Below are 10,659 nucleotides of genomic sequence, written 5' to 3' on the forward strand. Positions count from 1 at the left end.
GTTTTTCTGGAAATGAACATTGTAGTATGAATCTTCCCTCAGGGTGGTAAACTAATAGATCTATTTGAAACAAAAATGTTTTTAACATTTTGCCAAAATTGCTGTTACTTATCTATCTGTATACCTACCTACCGACCTACCGATTTACCTACCTATCATTTGTTGCTGAACCATTTGGATGTAAGTTGCAGACATCATCACACTTCATCCCTAAATACTTCAGCATCCATCGTACATACCATAATGCCACTGTCATCCCTAATATGATCAATAGTAATTCAATAATAGAATTTATTATACGTTTATATTCAAATTTCTGCAAAGGTCCCCAGAATGTCTTTTAGAGTGGAAACAAATGTTTTGATGTAATATTTTGTTAAGTGAATCAAGTTCTCATATAAACATGTCATAATTATGTTTTCTCAAAATAGTCACTGGCTGTTAAATAGGCTTGGGTTTCCATGGCCCCAAACCTCCAACTGAATCCACTAGAGTAATTGCTAAAATGAGAAATGCTAACTGCCAAAACCAAGGAATGTTAATCAGCAACCAGCTTGACTATGATTTCCAAGGTGCTAATCACTTGGAAAAATTGCCTCTCATTGGCTCAGTCTATAGGATAATTACTAATTGAAAAGCAGCTAGAATAGTAAAAAGGTGTATTAGCATGTTAATAGGTCTTTGTGCCCAAAGGCTTTGGATTATAAATTATGAAGACTGCATTAGCCAGACGGACAGGACTAATTAGCATGCTGGTATTACCTGGCATCCTATGGTAGTTAAAGGTAAATAAAGTGACTGTGACCATTTAGGCATAGCGTGTTTGTCATTAAATTGCTCACTTTTGGTAGTCAGGAATAGGGTTTTATCCTGCATGTAGAGCACTAAGAGTCAGTAATTCTTGATAACTAATAACTAGCAAAGCATTTCGACTTTTTGTATGTTGACTAAAATCATTCTTTTGTGCTTCAGTTTACCCCACTTCTAATAAATGAAACAGGCAACCCCTTCAATCCCTTCATGCCTCTGTTTCATATCTGTAATATAAGGTTGAACTAGAAATTCTCTGAGATCCTTTCCCAATTTGAGATTTATGGGGCTGTGTAGATTCATGCCCAGAAACAGATCTGGAATGGGAGGAGAAGTAGGCTAAAAGCAAATGTGTTTCATTTAAGGCACCTGGAACCAATATTTCCAAATGAAAACAACCTATAAACAAATATAGTGGGGATGATTTGATATTTCCCAAGTCATACAGGCTGCCTTGTTGGCCTCCTGGGTGGTTATTCTTCCCAGGTAAGTACATGATTGTTCTGTTTTTCTATCCTGGAACTCACTTTTTACAAAGGTGCTGTGGGAATCCTTGGGAAGAGAGAGAGATTCCCATCTCAGCTCACCTGAGAGCTCAATAGGAAGAAGTGATGTTATCTTCAAAATGCTCTGTGTCAGTGGCTTCAGTTGTACTAAGTTAAAACTATTTAACGGAGTAAAATTTTTCTGCAGTTGTGACTTGAAGAGTACACTTTAGTTCGTGTCATAAGTCAATGAGTGTGTGGCTTTGATCAGAGCTATTTCTACTATTGAGTATAACGATAATAACTAACATTTAATGAATACTTACCATTCAATGGGGATAGGGCTAAATGCTTTACAAGGATTATTAGCATATTATAGTTAATCCTCACAAAACACCATGCCATTGGACTCTTAATAGCCTCATCTAAAAGATGAAAAGCTTAGGAGTTTAGGCCACCCAACTAAGTTAAAGGGTGGAGCTGAAATTTAAATGTAGGGCACATTCTCAGAGTGTTTGCTGTGGTTCCTGATGCTGTGTCTAAAGTTACGGAAGGCTTGAAGTCTACTTAGCAACACCTACAACTCCATGTCTCCTAAAAGAGACCTGAAAGTTTCAGAAAATCCTGGAAACTTTCTTTTGTCTTCCCTGCTTGTTATTCCTCCAGTTGCCTGCATCATACTCCTCAGTAGCTTCTTAACTTTCCAGGCAGGATAGTTGGCAGTTTTGTTGTAGAAGGGCTTTAAGAATTGGAGGCGGGGGGATGGCTGTCAAGGTCCATTCTAGTTCTGAGTGCCTGCAACTCACCTACAACTCATAGCATACATTTAGGTTGTGGTTAGTACTTTAGTGCTAGCACTTAGCCTCATCTCAGTGTGATGCCCCTAACCTGTCACTTCGATGTTCAACAGTTAATAGGTGGCATTGATAAAGCATGTTGAAAAATCAAGTGTGTTGGTATGTTAATTTCTGTAGCAGGTCCATGGTTCGTTGGCACAATGAGATAAAAGACACCACTGCTTATGACCTTGCTCAATAGTGCAGTGTCATATTCCTGCCATGTTTTGTTGGCTCCCTAAAGTAAATTTCTCTCCTCTTTGTCTAGCAACGACACTCAAATAGCAGAATTCAGTTACAACTTTCAGTTTTATTTGAAAGGCTTTTTCTTCTCAATATAAATTTATCTAATAACATAAAAGAATGGGGGAATTTGAGGGTTATATTTAAATAGCTATTTTCATATTAGTGGTATGTCCATAAAATATATTGTACTTTGCTGGTCATCTCAGTCGAAGAACCCTGGATCCATTCCCCAAAGTGGCTCTGATTCCACTGCTATGTAAAACCCATATATAACACCCTGGTACATTAATTATTTCTGGCTACTATCACAGAACACTGGGTGGCTTAAAGAACACAAATTTATTTCTCATAGTTCTTGAGGCTGAGAAGCCCAAGATCAAGGTTCTGGCAGCTGTGGTATCTAGTGAGATGCTGCTTTCTGGTTTGCAGAATGGCTATGTACTCACCTGGCGGGGAACAGACAGAGAGGAAGCAAGCTCTCTTGTGTCTCCTCTGAAAAGGTTCTAATCCCATTATGAGGACTCTACCCTCATGACATAATTACCTCCCAAAGGTAATTGGAAGTACCTCCAAAGGTACCTCCCATCTCTTAATACCTTTCCATTTGGGATTAGGGTTTCAACATACAATTTGGAGAGACTTACACAGGCAATTCATCACATCTTGTTAATAATTATTAGTAATAATATTGGTAACTAACATTTATCAATTATCTCCTATGTTCTAGGCCCTGGGCCAAATATTTGACAAGTATCTCCATATTCAAATAATCTGATAAGATAAATACTATTAAGTTTTAAAACTTCCTTTTAAAAGAAAAAATTATCAGCCACTTGGCCTGCGGGGTCAGAGGAGGATGTGGCAAAGCCAGGAGGAGGCCACCCTGGCCAAGTCCGGGTGTCCCCTTCTCCCACCTTCACTCTACCCTACTCAGTCCTGGGCTCTGGCCCACTATAGGGGTAAGAAACGGGGTGTCCTTCCAGGCCGGTCTGGCCTGCAAGAAATGCACAATTGAGGGGTTGTGCCAGCCAATCCATCCTAGCAGGCTGGAGGCCGGAGACAGCGAGGTGGGAGGATGTCCCAGCAACCCCAGCTGTGGCCAGAATTTTGGGGTGCCCCCCAAACATGGGCAGGGGGAGAGCCCCAAGTCCCCACAGCGGGTCCTCCCTTCAAGTGATAAGTTGTCCTGAAGGAAGCTCCAGAACCTATTGTCAGTCTCCAGGAACGTTATAATAATCTACATATGGAAAAGTCCCAGAAAATAATCCTTTTATATTGCATATACTCCAAGGAGTGGATGAAGAAATTGATAAGGAATTAGAAGGAATCACATTAAACATTGCTGGTAACAACCGGTTGGAAGAGTAACAGGTGAAGCTTTTTGGCTTCTTTCCAGAATTTTAGAGAAGAATCCATATATCAATGAAACAATACAATTTCATTTACTTAAACCTTATGTTTAACGATATTGGGCCTGAAGGTGGAGAATTGATTGCTAAAGCACTGCATAAGAATACAGTGCCGACATACCTAAGAATGACTGGAAACAAGATTGAAAATAAACGTAGAATATTTTTTACTGCCATGCTACAAATTAATTCATCCTTAGAGAAGTTATATCTGGATGACTGCCATCTCGGAATGCAAAGTGTGATAGCATTTGCTACAGTCCTAACTCAAAACCAAACAATCAAAGGAATAAACCTAAATTGACCTATACTGTACAGTGAACAGGAAGAGTCCAATGTTCACCTAGGTCACAGGTTAAAAGAAAATCACTGTCTTGTTGAACTACACACGTGTAAGCATGATCTAAGAAACTGTGGTATAAAAGTTATGTGATACATTGTATCTGAACAAAAGCTGCAATAACATAACCTGATGGAATGGTGTTTTGGGCTTATGTACTAAAAGGTAATACTACCCTAGAAGTAATAGATCTTTCTGTTAACAAAATGAAAAATGCAGGAGCACAGTATCTCTGAAACTCTTGCTTCCCAACACAGGAGTCTTCAAGCGTTGTCAGTAGTCAGCATCAACATACAGGGAGAAGGACTTATTACCCTTTCACAATTGATGAAAACAAATCCTACACTCTCTGCATTTGAGGAAATAGCTACATTTGGGGAATCAAGTTTGATGAGGCCACTTGTGTGGAGTATTCAGACTTAATTAAAATGGGCTGTCTAACACCAGACAATACAGATGTGGAAACATTTGTTGGGGATGGATGGGGGTATCTGATGGATGGGGGTATCTTGCGGAAGTCTCCAATGGCCTTAAAAAGCTCCATTACTGGACACCAACTTATGGAGAAGCTTGTAGCCACTCAGCTAATGCAGGTGTTAGTCTTGTACCAGTAGGTTGACATCTATAAATAACAAGTTGTTAAATAATTTACACATATTTGTCTTATTACATTCACAGATTAATATTTTATTGCCTATTAAATTTTTCTTTCATAAATTAGAACAAGCTACTTTTGTCAAATGTGTAAAAGATATGACTATATTAAACTTTGTATAACTCCCCATTATGAAAAAAATTATCAAAGCAATTAATACATATTTTGAACAGTAAAGAACTTAAAATGTAAAGCAACTTTGCTTCCTATTTCTCGCTACTCCAAATTTCACTCCCTCTCCCCAGAGGAAACCTCGTTTTTTAAAAACAATTACAATCTTTTAAATTGAAAAATTGTAATTTTTCAATTACAATTGCCATACAATGGTATATTAATTTCAGGTGTGCAACATAGTGCTTAGACATTTATATATCTTATGAGGTGATCACCCTAATAAGTCTTGTACCCATCTGACACCATATATAGTTATTATATTGACTATATTCCCTGTGCTATACTTTATATCCCATGGCTATTTTTTATAACTATCAATTTGTACTTAATCCTTTCCTTTTTCACCTAATCCCCCTCCCATCTAGTGACCATCAATTTGTTCTCTATCTATGAGTTCATTTCTGTTTTGTTTATTCATTTGTTTTTTAGATACCACATATAACTGAAATCATGGTATGTGTCTTTCTCTGTATGACTTATTTAACTTAGCATAATACCCTCTAGGCCAATCCATGTTGTCGAAAATGGCAAAGTTTCATTCTTTTGCATGGCCAAGTACTATTCTATTGGATGTACATACCACCTCTTCATTATCCAGTGGTCTATTGATGGACATTTAGGTTGCTTCCATATCTTGACTATTGTAAATAATGTTGCAATGAACATCGGGGTGCATATATCTTTTTGAATCAATGTTTTGGATTTCTCCAGATAAATACCCAGAAGTGGAATTGCTGGGTCATACTGTAGTTCTATTTTTATTTTTTTTTTTGAGGAATCTCCATACTGTTTTCCATAGTGGCTGCACCAATTTGCAATCCCACCAACAGTGTACGAGGGTTCCCTTTTCTCCACATCCTTGCTAACATTTGTTGTTTTTTGATTTATCAATAACAGCCATTCTGACAGGTATGAGGTGACATTTCATTGTGGTTTTGATTTGTATTTTCCTGATGATTAGTGTGATGTTCAGCATCTTTCCATGTGTCTGTTGGCCATCTATATGTCCTCTTTGGAGAAAAGTCTCTTCAGGTCCTCTGTACATTTTTAAATCAGATTTTTAAAGAATTTGAGCTGTAAGAGTTTTTAAAATATATATTGTATATTAAACCCTTATTGGATATATAACTTAGAAATATCTTCTCCCATTCAGTAGGTCAGAAGGAACCAACGTTGCATATTTATATTATTATTCTAATTCTTTTTTTATATTATATTTTTTAGATTTATTGAGGTATAATTGACAGATAAAAATGATATATATTTAACGTGTACAATGTAATGGTTTGGTATACATAAACATTGTGAAATGATTACCACAATAAAGCTAATTACACATCCATCACCAAAAATGGTTACTTTTTTTTAAACTTTTTTTTAACAATAAGTTATTCAGCTCCATGAATTGGTGTGTCTTCCAGTTTTTTTTCCTGTGGTTCATTTCTAATTTCATAGCACTGTGATCAGAGAAGACAATTGGTATGATTTCAATTTTCTTAAATTTATCAAGACTTGTTTTGTGGCCTAACATATGGTCTATCTTGGAAAATGTTCCATGTGCGCTTGAGAAAAACTTGTATTTTTCAGCATTGGGGTGAAATGCTCTGAAAATATCGATTAAATCCAAGTGGTCCAATGTATCATTTAAGGCTGTTGTTTCCATATTGATTTTCCGTCTGGAAGACCTGTCCCTTGTTGTCACAGGTGTGTTGAAGTCCCCTACTATGATAGTGTTACTGTTGATCTCTGTCTTTATGTCAGTCAATATCTGTTTTATATATTTAGGCGCTCCTATGTTGGGTGCATAGATGTTTACTAGGGTTATGTCCTCTTGTCGAATCGATTTCTTTATTATTATATAGTGCCCATCTTTGTCTTTTAATATGTTCTTCATTTTAAAGTCTATTTTGTCAGATATAAGTATTGCAACTCCAGCTTTTTTCTCATTTCCATTTGCATGAAATATCTTACTCCAACCCTTCACTTTCAGCCTGTGTGTGTCTTTTGATCTGAGGTGAGTCTCTTGTATACAGCATATACAAGGGTCTTGCTTCCTTATCCACTCAGCCACCCTATGTCTCTTGTTTGGAGCATTTAATCCATTTACATTTAAACTAATTATTGATAGGTACATAGTCATTGCCATTTTAAAATCTATAGTTAGATTGTTTTCATCTTTCTTTTATTTATAGCAGTCCTTTTAGTATTTCTTGCAATGCTGGCTTGGTGGTAATAAATTCCTTTAGCTTATTCTTTTCTGGGTTGCTCTTTATCTCTCCGTCAACTTTAAATGATAGTCTTGCTGGATAAAGCAATCTAGGTTGTAGGCCTCTGTGTTTCATCACTTTGAGTATCTCCTGCCACTCCCTCCTGGCCTTCAATGTTTCTGTAGAAAAGTCATTTGATAGTCTTATGGGAGTTCTCTTGTATGTAACCCTCTGTCTTTCTCTTGCTGCTTTTAGGATTCTTTCTTTGTCTTTAAGCTTTGCCATTTTCACTATAATGTGTCTTGGTGTGGACCTGTTTGGGTTTATCCTGGTTGGAACTCTCTGCACTTCCTGGGCTTGTATGTTGGTTTCCTTCATCAGGTTAGGGAAGTTTTCAGACATTATTACTTCAAATATGTTCTCAATCCCTTGCTTCCTCTCTTCACCTTCTGGTATTCATATGATGCACATGTTGTTGCACTTGATGTTATCCCAGAGATCTCTTAAACCATCTTCATTGTTCTTTATTCTTTTTTCTTTCTGTTGTTCTGTTTGGGTGATCTCTGCTAACTTGTCTTCTAAGTCGCTGATTTGATCCTCTGCTTCATCTAACCTGCTGTTAATTCCTTCAAGTGAGTTCTTAATTTCGGTAATTGTGTTCTTTAGTTCTCACTGGTTGTTTGTTATGATTTCTACATCCTTCTTTATGTTGTCTCTAAGCTCCTTAAACATTCTTATCACCAGTGTTCTGAACTCTGTCTCTGGTAGGTTGGTTACCTCTGCTTCATTTGGTTCCATTTCTGGAGGTTTCTTCTATTCTTTTATTAGGGACATGTTTCTTTGTTTTCCCATTTTGGCTGTCTCTCTGTGTTTGCTTCGATGTATTAGGTAGATCCCCTAGAGTTCTTATTTCTTGCTGGGTTATCTTCTGTAGTCTGTGTCCTTCATATTTGACTTGCACTACTTCGTTCTTCTCCTCTGCATGTGCTCCAAAGGTGACTCTTGTGTTGTCCTGTTAAAGGACATTGTCCTGTTAAAGAAGATCTTTAATTGTTTTTCACTTGTGAGTAGGTGGGGTTAACTCCCAGGCTGACTAGTTGTGAGACTTGGCTCTGTCCACCAGCAGGGTGTTCTGATGCGTGATGGTTGACCACTTAAATGTGGTTTGGCCTCTATGGGCTCTTGTGCCTGTAGAGAATTCCCTCTGCGTGTGTGACTTGTAGGTCAAACTAGGTAGTACTCTGGTTTGGTCTGGAGTTGGCCTCTGGATATGTTGAATCTTATGCCTCTCAAGCTGGGCCCTGGTAGGGCAATTTCAGAACAAAACAAATCACCAAGCACAACAACCACAACAACAACAAAGAAAAAATCAAATACGTTCATATGTAAAAGCAACCGACAATCCCCACTCAACACAGGCAAAGATATCAAAGATATAAAGACAAAACAAAACAAAACAAAGCAAAACAAAAAGCAGCGCCAGTCTTGGCTTAAGCCCACCAAGTAATCTCCAGGTTGTCCTCTGCTGTACCAAAGAGTCCCCTGCCTATTGTGCATGCAGAGCTGGTCACCTGGTGCCCAGAGTGACTTTTGGACTGCAGATTTAGATGTGTGGGGTGAGGGGTCTGGATGGTAGTTTTTAGAAAGTCAGTGCAGTTTCTGTCCTTGCCTGCACATATGCGCACTGAGAGTAGCACTACCAGCCCTGTGTCCATTCTCCTGAGTCTTAGGGCATTTCTTCCGTGTGTGTGTGTGTGTGTGTGTGTGTGTGTGTGTGTGTGTGTGGCAGGCGGGAGATTTCTGAGCTGCTGAAAGTCGGGAGCTGCATCTACCACTTACTGCTGATCCCTGGGAGTACCTCTGCAGTTGTAATTGCCCTGCCCTAGACAGGCCAGAAAGGGTGGGGGCTGGGGATGGAGGGTTCTTCTCTCTCTCAGCCCAGCCGTGTCACACTCTTCCCGCAGGCCAGAAAAGATGGTGGCTGGAGATGGAGGAGTCTCTTCTCTCCAAGCCCAGCAAAAATCACACTTTTCCCAGCCTCTTCCCTGGGTCAGAGCTGCCTGTCAGTCTTCCCAGAGCCTGAGCACTAAGGCTCCTCTGTAATCTGACACTATTCCTCAGTTCAGGGGCCAGTTTAAGTCTCTGGAAGGGTGGGGATAGGATTGGAAGAGGAGGGGGGAGGGGCACAGGTATGGAGTTTGTGTCCTTTGTCCGACCTAGGGCCCAACTAGCTGCCCCCTCCGTGGGAGAGATCAGCTGTGGGACGCAGGGAAAGAGCCCATGTCCTGGCTTTTGTTTTCTCTGTTCCGTCCTGGGATCCCCTGCATCTCTGCAGCTGTGGATGCTGGCCACATTTCCACAGCTTGCAGATGTGGGCCACGTTTCCACTCCGCTCCCTTCCCTCTTCCCCCGCTCGCCCACTTTGCGCACCTTCAAGTAATCCTTGCACGAGTCTCTTAGCTGTTCTCTATGATGAGTAGAGAGTACTTTGATGGGTTATATGTCCCGTTTGTGATTAGATCCGAAGGAGAACTGAAAAAGTGCTTGCCGCTGCCTCCATTCCTATGACGTCACTTCTACTTCTTTTATATCCTTTTTTTAGAGATGAGGAAATTGAGGCAAAAGAGGTTAATTTTCCCAAGATCCCACAAATAGTAAAGCTGGGATTTGATCCCAAGTAGTGTGACTGCACAGACTTACATGTAACCACCCTTCACCACTTACTTGCAAACTAGAAGTTTTGGTAGCTGAAACTATGTAAGTGGAAAGGAAATCAGATGAATTAAGATTAACTGTTGATTAATCTTTCAGTTGTCTAGAGACAGAGACTTTCTCTCTTACATGAGGACTTTTACTTAAAAAATGCTATTGTATTATACCACCCCAGTCACCCAAATTATTATTAGACTTATATGCCCTACTGCACATGAAAACAAAAGTCCACTAAGTGATTGAAAAAATGCCATTAAGTAGAGTTAGGGATTTATTAAAGTGGAACCAGTCCAGTTTGGTGCATGTCAGGTTACAGTAGCTTCCTTCTAATATCATTCTAAAGAAGTGATTTGGGAATCGAACAATTATTGGCTACTATTATGTTTGTGCATGAGCCTGGACTGCTAACAGTATAAGTCAAGTGCATTCCATTAGTGATCTTAGCAGCAAAGCAAAGATACATAATTGATTGTTGGTGTTGAATGAATATGTCCAGTAAGCAGCTGGAAGTAGTGTCTCTGTTCAGTTTCTAAGAGTGACAGAAGTAGCCTCTTTTCATCATTGCTAATGTGGGGGAGAAGAGAAGTAGCATTTCCTGTCAGGGCCAGTCAAACAGTGCTAGGAATTAGTGTCCAATATCACTAAAGACCCAGAGCACTTAAGTAAGAAGTAGAAATGGTGTCTCAGAAATGGAACGTGTTTTTCAAAAAGGTTTCTGTACTTTATAGTCCTGTTTTGTTCTTTGTTTCAGTATTTTCTTTATCACTGAGTAATTTAACAAGCAA

General features: G+C 39.1%; 1 pseudogene across 1 annotated transcript; it reads left to right on the top strand.

Annotated features, from left to right (window-relative positions):
* Positions 1-3,617: 3,617 nt before the first annotated feature.
* Positions 3,618-4,745, top strand: LOC308497111 (leucine-rich repeat-containing protein 34-like; annotated as a pseudogene). The gene has a single exon. The product of its transcript is annotated as a leucine-rich repeat-containing protein 34-like (transcript).
* The last annotated feature ends 5,914 nt before the right edge of the window (positions 4,746-10,659 follow it).

Source organism: Rhinolophus hipposideros (genome assembly GCF_964194185.1).
Source record: "Rhinolophus hipposideros genome assembly, chromosome: 5".
NCBI classification, from domain to species: domain Eukaryota; kingdom Metazoa; phylum Chordata; class Mammalia; order Chiroptera; family Rhinolophidae; genus Rhinolophus; species Rhinolophus hipposideros.